Genomic DNA, 8429 nt, shown 5'->3' on the forward strand with positions numbered 1-8429 from the left:
ATGTTTATGTCATCTTATTTTAGCATAACAGCACCTTGGCTTTTGTAATCTGTGTGTCTCGATGCCAAATTCAGAGTAGAAATGCAGCAACATGATTGACAAGCAGGCCTAGCAGATAACCATCCTGATCGGTTGTTAAGATTCAGGTGCAGTGAAATTTTGAGTGGCTGATTTCAGAGACCTGATTTTTTCTTGGACGTTTCAATTAATTGATATCTGTCAGGATGTGAAGGAAATTTAACCAAATATGAAAAAAGCTTTCTACAAAAAATGTACGTACTGCATCTTTCAGTCCACAGCACTCACCATACAAGTGAGTTGGAGGGACTTGACACCTGAGTTCAGATACAGTGCCACCTAGTGGATGTACTGTATGTATACAGATACATAATTGAAGGCTACCGGGTGCAGTTGCTGTTCAAATGGTGAAATTGGAAGGGTGTGGGAATAGTTTGTCCAGACAGGGTATATGTTGAGACATCATTTGAAATATATTTTGACTCAAAACCTTCCATGCTAAAATCTTTATGTACAAGACCCTCGACCCAGGCCTCTGCCTGGGGACTCTCTGAATGCCATAATGTGGCCCATTTTCCAACCAAGCAAGACATTCTGAATATGCCTGAGTTGTGATGAGTCACACGGTGACATGATCATTCTTAATTTAAGTCCCGCCGAATTTGCATTTGAGTCCAGGAAGGGCTCAAATGTACTGTGAAATTCACTCTTATCAGAGCCGGTCGTTTGACACAGAACGTATTTTACCGTTCAGAAAAAGACCTAGGCCTCTGTCTGGAGGCTCAGCTCATTCTTCCTTCAGTCGAGAATCACAAGGTGATGGATCACCGCATACAACAACTGAGATGTCCATTGGAAATGCATTTGGGCTCGCAACTGGGCACGGAATCGTTCTTATGCACAACTCATTGGCCCGGTTGAGGAGACCGCTGCGGGGCACACTGAAGGTAATACACACCATCTTTAAGGGATCTTCATCTCCTGAATTCCAAAGACTCCCTCAGTGGAGCAGCAGTGGCTCTGCGGCGCAGATTAGCTGGTGGACTGTAGAGTGAAAAGGAGATGGGTTTTAACTTCTCCATTTATAAGTGGAAAGTGCCTATATGCAAGAACTTTATATGTGTCTGTTATAGAGAAAAAAATTATTTTGACTAAAATAAAATAAATGCAGAAAAGAAAATGATTAACTGCCTTTGAGCGTAATGTAACGTAATGATACTTATGAGATTGTGTCTCACAGAAATAGCATATGCTTTAAGTCTTTACAGATTCAAAGGAATGACGGAGTAAGTGAGCTGAATAGAACTGTACTGTCAGTGTACAAACTTTGCAACAGCAGTTACAAAGAACTGGCACGGGCTAAGAATAAGGCTACAGGTGACTGTGCAGGGAGATGAGTCACCATGCATGCGGTTGCAATGGGGATGGCATCTTTAGCTCTGGCTGTTTTACCAGGGCTGATTTGCGTGACTGCTTCATGCGTTCAGCGACCCAGCGATTCCTTCTCGACTGTGTGTGGTTTGAGCCGTCGTTCTGGAGGCCGAGCTGCGCTTCGTGTCACATCCTGCCTTGCGACGTATGCGTGAGAAGCTCTGTCTGACTTACCGAGAGCGCTCCGGATAACGTGACAACGTACCTCATGACTCACGATCAGTTTTCAAGGTGGTAAAGGTCACTGGTATTGGGCTTTTAAAAAATGAGGGGAATTCGATGGCTCCTGAGTGGCTAGTTGGTAAAGATATTCGCCAAGAGTGTAATCTGGACCCTGTAGGCTACACTGAAAAAAAGATGTATTTTTACAGTAAAATGTTTGTAGAAATGGTAATAACTTGTTATTTAATGGCCACCCCATAAAGAAACAGCATTTATCCAGTTAGCAAATATCATGATTAATACAGTTTCTGCCCTTCATTAAATGTTTTTTTTTGTTTTGTTTTGTTTTTTACAGGCAACATTGCTGCGATATTTTGAAGGGATTTTTTTTTAACAGTGTGTGAGGGCACAGGTTTGAGCCCTGTCCACAGCCAGGGCAGCCCACGGTCGCAGGATGCCGCTGCCCCTTCCCAAAATACACCAAGGCCGCGAGTCGTCAGTGAGGGACGGGCGTCGCCTCGACGCTGATCGCCATCGGTCGCCGTGCGTGGAAACAATTCGACGGGGCACAGGTCAGCCCACACACGTCACACCTGATAGGGCTCTCGTAGCCCGGCGTGGAGGAAAAACCGTTTTTTTTTAAACGAGTGGTGGAGCCTGCGGTCGACGTCGTCATTCAGCCGAGAGGAGCAGCCCTTTAACTCATGCCGCTGCGGTGTAAAAGTATTTAACAAATATGTACGATAGCGTAGTACGAATGACTTGATTCATTTACTAATAGTTATCAAATGCTATTTACATATATCAACATAATGTCAGGTATTTGAAGCTCTGACTAGGTTTTATATAATAATAATAATAATAATAAATGTGTAAAGTGCAAATCATGAATAGGCTGTACATCGAAAGGCTGAGTACAGAAAATTAAATAACAAATTCAAAGCATGGCTCTGATATGCCAGGTCTGAAGAACATCGTATATGTCAAAAAAACGCTCACTTCTGAGGAACATTAGCATTGTCCACTTTTAGCAATAACACACACCCACTCTCACACAGACACACCTACGAGCACACACACACACATACACACACACACACACACTCTCACACAGACACTCTCACACAGACACACATACAGATACACATACACACATACACACACACACAGACACACATACACACACACTCTCACACAGACACACATACAGATACACATACACACATACACACACACACAGACACACATACACATACACATACACACAGACACACATACACATACACATACACACATACACACACACACAGACACACATACACATACACATACACACATACACACACACACAGACACACATACACATACACATACACACATACACACACACACAGACACACATACACATACACATACGCACACACATACACACACGCACACACACACATACACATACACACACAAACGCACGCACACACACACACACACTCACACAGACATACACACACACACACACACACACATACCCAAGAACAACACACACACACAGACATTACGCATTAGTGCGGTGTGTCAGTTAGTCACACTGTTTCTCATCTCTCAGAATGCATTATTAATGTCACCGCGGGGTATTTTCCTGTTCGAGATGAAAGCGGTGCATGCATAGCCGATGCACCTTTCCAGAATTAGCTTTCATACAGCGGCTCACTGTTCACCGCCTTCCTCCCGGTAACCCAGACATCGAGCAGAAATACTCTAGAGCCCACATCCTGTCGCTGTCACAGCCCCATGCCCAAATAAGGCTGCTTCCTGTTGTACGGTACAGATTGCAGAGGATGCTGCATATGCAGCAAAGATTAACGCAAAATACAGGAATACTACGAGGAAATGTTTTAAGTATAGTATGTTAAAAACACACGTGCACACACACGCACACAAAAACATTCATGCACGCACACACACACACACACACACACACACACAATCCTATGCTGTTTCAGTGGATGGAGATTGCAGTCCTATGCCAAGCACTTTTTAAATGTAGGACAGCCGCCTACTATGAGTTATGCGCAAATTTTTTCTATGACCGTCGCACGAGTGAATAACGCTATTATTATCACAGTCCTGGAATGACCCACTTCCCCTGGACTAGCTTTGAATGCTCTGTGCAGGTGATTGAGTCATGTTATCATCCATTGATTGACAGGTGCTGCCCAAACCGGACCCAGTAAAAATACAGAAAATATGAAGGAAATGAGCTTTGCCTGCTCTCCGAGTCTCACATACAGTTACAGTTAAGCGCAGGGCAAAACAGCAAATACTGTACAGGGATGAAGCAGGCTAACATCTATTCTTAAAGAATAATCAAATAAAACTCATTCAGAAAGCACCAAGTAACAGCTTCTATTAACGGTAGCACAGGGGCTAATGTCAATTCCAATATTAATAAAGCCAGTCACATGCACAGCTGGTCATATACAGATATAGATACTGAATATAAAACCTGTCCATAGTTGTTCTTCTTTACAGGATTAATGGCAGCCCTAATATTGTTCTATTTAGTGCTGGTTGTAACTTCAACAACAACATTATAAACCAACTGGCTTCCTAAAAGCCACTAGATGGAGACAAACACCAGTTTACAGGTTTTTTTACGATTGCTTACACACTAAAATGAAAAATAACACACAGTTAGTAAAACCTGACACTCAAGGAGCAAAACCTCAGCCCAGATCTGCACAACTATAAGCACGTTCTCAGCCTCACACTTTTTGCAAAACACTAAATACACTGCTCTACATTAGACACAGAAATCTAATATGATGTCACGTCTTTGCTATTTCAAGGCACTGCCTTTCAAAATACCACATCTATGAACCAATTGGTCAAACATGGCCGTCAGGTGTACAGACACTAGGGTGCTTAATTGTAAACTCATCAATCAGGCGTAAGCACTATAAAAAGGCAACAGAAATTCTGAAAGAAATTCTGAAAGAGTAGAAGACCTGCAGCGTGAATATGTGGAGGTAAGTAATGTACACTTCAGTATTGTGCATTGCACACAGAACCTTTTTACATGTAAATTTATAGCAGGCCTATATTGAACTACACAATGTTTTCTATTTTGTAGAGAGTTTTGCAAACGGATGCTGATGCAATCCCGCGTGAATTTATCTTCAAAGATGAGGCTGGGTTTAACCTGATAAGAGTAAGAAGAAGAGGGAGAAACATCATTGGCCACAAAGCTATTTTGAATGTCCCGGGCCAACGTGGTGGTAACAGCACAATGTGCACTGCAATCACTCAGAATAGGGTCCTCCACCGCCATGCCAACTTAGGCCCTTACCACACGGCCCACATACTCACATTTTTAGACAGACCGCACAACATCGTCACAGCAGAAGACCAAATGGATGCAGAGCAGATGAGATACATTGTCATCGAGGGACAATGTATCTTTCCACAGATCTGCCCTGGTCCAAAACTGGTTTCATCAGCATCCACAATTTTCACTCCAATACCTCCCACCATACTCTCCCTTCCTTAACCCAGCTGAGGAGTTTTTTTTGGCATGGCGGTGGAAGGTTTACGATCTCCAGTCCTATGTCAGGATACCCCTCATTCAAGCCATGGAGGGGGCCTGCGACCAAATTGATGCAGGGTCTGTGCAAGGATGGATTCGCCATTCAAGAAGATTCTTCCCTCGCTGTCTTGTGAGAGAGGACATAGCCTGTGATGTGAACAAAGTGCTATGGCCAGATCCAGCTAGGTGAAGAGATGGTGCTTAGGGTTTTTTTTTTTCATTCATGCTTTCTTTTTTATCTCCACAAATGTTTTTGCTGTGTTTATGTACTATATTATATTTAGAATATGTTCTGTTCTGATTTTCAGTGCAAAATGCAACCTTTGGAAATGCATGATTGACTGATTTTACAATGTGGAGAGAAATAAATATTTTCATCAGTGTGCAGTACTGGTCTTGTGTGATGTGTTTGGTCTATATATTCATGTACTCTAACAATATCCCTGAAAAAATCAAACCCAAACTATAGCATTAGAAAAGTTAGAAATGTTAAAAGCGTTTTAGATTGAGCATAGCAGTGTGTAACTGGTTCAAACAGAATCAGATCGTATGAGCCACGTGTGTGCCATACGGTGACAAAATTGGGTTTTTATAAATTATTGTATAGTTTTGAATGAAGTGCAAAAGATCTGAGGTGTTCTGCTACTTGTGTGTGTGGTTGTGTGAATTGTGTGTAGTGTTTTGACAAAATGAGCCCTGTTTTCAAAATCGTACTTAAGCAATCGTACAAAACTGTAATACTGAAACTTCTGAAGGCCCAGCAATGTGTATGCGTGTGCGTGTGTGTAGCTATTATATTTACATTCTGTAAAATTATAAAGAGAATAAATGATAGATGCATCACAGCATTTAACATATATAAAAGAAAGCAATATATTTACAGAATCTATTTCAAAAAGCAGCACTGAGGCATTTTTGGTTTATCTGTGTTTTCATTGATTTTTTTCCAGATATAGCAGTGATGTCGAGACCGGTCAGTCCAAGGTATTCTAGCAGGAGATTACTCATATAGGACTGAGACACACAGTGAAACACTGCATGTACTTACTGGAACCAGACCAAAAATAAAAATAAAAAAAAGAATAGTAGCTCCATGTAAATGCATTGTATCATAGGCAAACAACCCTTGCCCTGGTTTCCCAGCTTGAACAGCAGCCTGTCCGCCTGTCATACTTAATACCGGCCACCAGGGGATGCTCCTGGCTGCACATTCAGGCTGTTTGTGTTCAGAGCACAGTGCATGAAGAACTATAGACATATATACACAGACGCCGCATTGGCCGCTGGATCGTACATCAACGTCGCCGCCATATTGGACCAGGCAAGACCGGCCTGTAAACACATACAAGTAAACGGGGCGCTGCGGTTTTTCTGGATAAAAAGCACTATGATGTTTACATTTCTCAACTGATATCAATGAGTCATTTTTATATTCAACGGTTTATGATCTATGTGGAGTAGAAAAAAAAAAACTTTTTTTTCAAAACTTTTTTTTCTCAGAAATCAGTTGAGAAATGGAACCATTATAGCGCTTTTCATAGAAAAACCGCAGCCCCCCGTATAAAATATAAAAATGACTCATTGAAATCGGTTGCGAAATATAAATGTTGACTACGTAATTAGATCACCTTCTCCAACTTCCTCTTCTTCAGCGCCCTGTTCTTGGTCTGCTTTTTAAGTTAACAGCTGTATGCGGCATTTACGTCACCTGTAGGCCTCTGTAAAGGAAATTATGTCACCGTGATGTCACCGTGGTGCTCGTCTTGATCTTACCCTTCATTGTGATCACTTCTCATGGTCACCTCTCCACGACTCTCTCCAGTAGCACGGTTGGCCCTCTCCTGGGTGCTGCTGGGTTTCCAGCCCTGTAAAAAAAATATCTTGCTATGTTACAGTGTCGAATACTCAGGATTTGTAAGCATGTCTTTTTCATAAGCACTTATCGTCATCCAAATGGGCGTCACTGGAGAGGGTCTCAGAGTTCGAGTGATCTGCTGTTTAACTCTCTCCAAAAGGGTTTTAGTAGAGGTAATGAAGGACTGAGTTCCACAGGTTGTAGTAGATAGTAGTAGTAGATGTAGATCTCATTTCATCTTGTGCGGGGGACAACAAACAGGACATTTTCTTCAGGATTTTTATCTTATAAAAGTTCAGGAATGAAGTGTGAGCCTTGATGGCTTACCCACTGTCTATGAAAACGGGGGGGGGGGGGGGGGAAGTGGTTCAAAACTATTCTAGATAGTTCCATGAGGGGCATCAACGCCTTATAAGGTGATGTGTAAATGAACCCGTAGAAGCAGGTGCAGTCGTGTGTGCGGTTTTTGGTTTTTTTTTTTTGTTTGTTTTGTTTTTGCATGCTGTGATGATTACATTGTGTTTTTTTTTAACGTAGGCGTGCTGACTCGATGACGGCATTGCGAATGAGGAAGAAGCAGCGCCCTGTCTGTCGGAGTTTGTTGTGAAGCCCTTTCTCAGTTCTGCAGAGAGAAGGTGACCTTCTGCCATTCTGTGTACATTTCGGGAGTTTACGGGAGAGAGGTCTTTAATGTGACATCACTGGGTAGGATTATCCCCTGAATACAAGACATCCTGACATGTCATATGCACACATGCACATACACACACACATTCACGTGTACACCCATATAAATACAACAAAGCAACACTTGCATACTTTCATAAACACATATATTTTGCTTTCCCATCTACACACAAACACACACACACACACACACACCAGATAATCGTAACAGACAGATAACCATGCTTGCATACATATACATTTTCATACACGCACATGAACACACACACACGTACGCACACAAATATACACGCTCTCACACACAAAGACATTACGTCACATCGCTGCCATCCATAAGGTGCTCTTATCCAGAGAGGGAGTTGAAACTGCACACAACGCAACACGCTGTGGCTTTTGCTGTGACATTTGGATTTTCTTGCTGAAACGGGAAGTGCACTCTCCCTGAGGGAACAGTGATTGTTCTCTTCTTGAAAATAGCAAGTCCGTGATTCAGAGCAGCATTACGACACGGGTCCGCCTCATGAAGTCATGAAGTCTTACAGCACATCACGTGGTTGTTGTCCAGCCTGTTGTAAACATTTCATTCTCGTTCGGGGCAACTGTACTGTAGAACAGAATGGTAGAGTGAGGGTTTGACATTTAAAAGTGATATTTGAGTGACTCAACACAAGTAGTTTCTCATACATATATATA

At 42.2% G+C, this 8429-nt stretch overlaps 1 long non-coding RNA gene across 1 annotated transcript in view; it reads right to left on the reverse strand.

Annotated features, from left to right (window-relative positions):
• Positions 1-976: 976 nt before the first annotated feature.
• The window catches only part of LOC118216100, a 15700-nt gene continuing 8247 nt past the window's right edge, over positions 977-8429 (reverse strand). Inside the window, exons 2-3 of the long non-coding RNA XR_004762965.1 lie at positions 6968-7059; positions 977-1062 (exon numbers count right to left, since the gene is read on the reverse strand). This is a non-coding gene — a long non-coding RNA (uncharacterized LOC118216100). The remainder of the gene's footprint in view (positions 1063-6967; positions 7060-8429) is intronic.

Source organism: Anguilla anguilla, chromosome 17 (assembly GCF_013347855.1).
Source record: "Anguilla anguilla isolate fAngAng1 chromosome 17, fAngAng1.pri, whole genome shotgun sequence".
In the NCBI taxonomy this organism is placed as follows: domain Eukaryota; kingdom Metazoa; phylum Chordata; class Actinopteri; order Anguilliformes; family Anguillidae; genus Anguilla; species Anguilla anguilla.